This window comes from Schistocerca cancellata, chromosome 12 (genome assembly GCF_023864275.1).
Source record: "Schistocerca cancellata isolate TAMUIC-IGC-003103 chromosome 12, iqSchCanc2.1, whole genome shotgun sequence".
Lineage (NCBI taxonomy): Eukaryota > Metazoa > Arthropoda > Insecta > Orthoptera > Acrididae > Schistocerca > Schistocerca cancellata.
Genome location: NC_064637.1, coordinates 46,926,360 through 46,929,377, shown reverse-complemented (window position 1 = coordinate 46,929,377; position 3,018 = coordinate 46,926,360). Strand labels below are relative to the sequence as shown.

The following is a 3,018-nucleotide window of genomic DNA, read 5'->3' as shown; positions in this document are numbered from 1 at the left end:
GTTACTAATAACTATTTTCTTGAACGAGAATGTTAATCATTCTCTTGCCTAGTTAGGCTGGCGACCGTTTTCTTTATCCGTTAAACAGTGCAGATAGGCAAAATTTTGTTTGTTACAGTTCACATATTTACGTAATTCTGACTTTCATTTCCGATAAGCTACCTCCGTTAGGTACAACACGGTCAACATAACAAAATTCCTCTCAGGGGGTAACACTGCTCTGTTGCTTTATACTATTATTATTCCAACAAAATAATTCTGTTTTGCAAATTGCCTCCAGTTTTGAGGTTATGGTATAACAGTAGCGAACAGGAGTGTTATAAAGTGTTAACAAAAATCCAGTGAAAATGAAAATTTTTTAGAAACCGTAAGTTACTTTGTTATATTAAAGTTACTATTATACAAAAGACCGTGATTATTTCACTACAGAGTGCAAATGACTAGGATCATGCAATTGGACTTGGAAGAAAAGGATAAAAAGTATTGCCAATAGTGGAAAAATTAATTTCCTTTTACTATTATTTATAAAAGACATGGTCCTGTCATTATAGTGAACAGACCTCGAAGGACGACGCTGATTGAAATGCGCCACTAATAAAAGTAGGAGGAGGATGGTAGTGTTTACCACCATTTTAATGCGTTGCTATTGGCCCAGAGGGGAAGGGAGGGGCTTCCCATCCTAGAATATTACTCAAGTGAGTGGAAGTCGTACCAGATGGTATTGACAGGGGATATTGAACGTATACATAGAGAGGCCTTACGAATGGCGACAGGTTCGTTTAATGAATGGGACAGTGTCACAGAGATACCAAAGAAACTGAACTGGAAGACTATTGAAGACGGAAGTCTGTTAACAAAGTTTCAAGTATCGGCTTTAAATGATTACTCTAGGAATATACTGCAAACCCCTACGAATCGCTCACATAGGGAACGTGAGGGTAATATTAGAACAATTACAGCACGTACGGAGGCATTCAAACAATCATTACCACGCTCCACACGTGAATGGAACAGGAAGAAACCATAATAATTGGTAACAGTAGCATGAACTCTCTGTCAAGGACCTCACAATGGTGTAGACGTAGATTTAAACGAGCAAGGAATTTGCATTCAGCGCAAGCTAATCTCCAGTGAAAAATCAATGTGCTGCACTAAAAGTCATTATTTTGTGGCCAAAATGTTTTAATGTTACAATGTGACATATAATATGCAATAAACCAAAAGTTAAAAATTGTCGCCCAGCGTGGGGCTCGAACCCACGACCCTGAGATTAAGAGTCTCATGCTCTACCGACTGAGCTAGCCGGGCAGTCGGCAGTGGGGGATTACAATATACTTTATACTACGTGTATCAATGCTGGTGATGGAGTGCAATCAAATTTTATTTTCACATTTAAGTTAAACAATTTTAAGTCAGTTTCCGTTCTACATTCGTTAACTCATTCCTGACTCGAACAACTTCAACTGCTTCTTCTCCTGAACACAAGAGCCAGATACTTTCGTCAATTACATTTTTGTGTCTCTTCTACAGATCGTAAAAAGCGATTTGTTCACTATGTAACTTGACGACAGCACTTGCAGCACAAATAAAATCTGCACTGCCATGTATTATTTGAAAATACGACACTATATTTGCATATATTACGCTCAACATGAACAATAAAATTTATTTGTACATTTGACCCATTGCAATCGCTTCCGATTTGAATATTGCTCCCTACGACATGCATGTTTATTACGATTGCTAGAGCAGAAGAGTCATGTAGAAACATTAAAGAGAATTTATAAAGTCCGCCTCGAGCACTGTTTCTTAAAGTAGCTTCCGTTTACAGACAATAAATCGTGGGAAAACTGTTGTACACAAAATTCATAATATGCGCGAACGATAGTGAGAGCAATTCGTACAGAGTCACGGCTCTGGAGGAGATAATTATTATCAAACGGTCATCACTGTACACTCACTTCTGTAGACGCAATTTCTAACGTCACGAATGGACCTTAAACCGTTTTACGAGAGCATTAAAAGCACGTTTCGCAACGTCGCTGCTGCCGCCTAGCGGCTATTACTGGAGCTAAGCCGCGGCTGCCGCTATCGTTGGCTCGTCGGCAGATGGCGCTACCGGATTCCCAAGCCGTGCGATGTAAACGAAAGCAAACACGCTAACTAGCAGGTTCCTAGAAGCACTCTACGAGGAAACTTGTGTCATTTCACTGGAATTTAAGTGCATGCAGTCTTCTCCGCATACAACTAGGCCAAGTCCCTTCTACCGGGAACTTTTACAGTAAATACCTGTATTTTCGGATAATCAAGTCGGCCACAATTCATAGAAGTAGAGATACTAACAGTATTCTTCTCTTATACGGAAGCGTGTGTAGCCTTGCGACGAAAAGACAAGTACAGATTTTATTCAGATAGAATGAGAACATTTTCCTCTTACGTGGAAACGTTAAGTCTTGCGGGGAAAAGACATGTAGAGACTTTTCCTTACGGAGTATTCTACATGCTCATAAAAATGGCCTACTTAGGAACAGACTTCCTTTCCTGCTTTTGCCACTAAGTTTTCATGCAGTGGCTTATTTGCTGTCTCCGTTCCCGTAGAATTTCGTCTTCTTTTCTGTCGCTTGCGTGTTCCCTCTGTCAATCACCTATTTCTCAATGTTACTTTGTGTTCCTGTTCTTTGTAGGTGCTTGTTAGGGCTTATGTTTACTATTTTGCTTCGAACGATCGTTCATGTCATATCCCTGAATACACTGACCATTCCTCTACGGACACGCTGTGTGTATATATACTCATGTTCAGAAAAAAAAAACTAACACCTTGAACGACTAGAGATAGGACGTTCACATTCACAGGACATGTAAATTAGTATGTTCTGTGGAAAGCATTAGCATTTGAACACTGTCGGGCCACGTGTTTAAGGGGACCACACCCTGCCTATCTAACCCATGTTAATTTAGGCAAGTTTTTGACCCATTTCTGAAAAGCTATTTGATGCAGAATCTTAATATTTTTACTGT

At 39.7% G+C, this 3,018-nt stretch overlaps 1 non-coding gene across 1 annotated transcript; it reads right to left on the bottom strand.

The window, feature by feature from the left end:
- Positions 1-1,235: 1,235 nt before the first annotated feature.
- Positions 1,236-1,308, bottom strand: Trnak-cuu (transfer RNA lysine (anticodon CUU)). The gene has a single exon. It is a non-coding gene; the product is annotated as a tRNA-Lys (tRNA).
- Between the last annotated feature and the right edge of the window lie 1,710 nt (positions 1,309-3,018).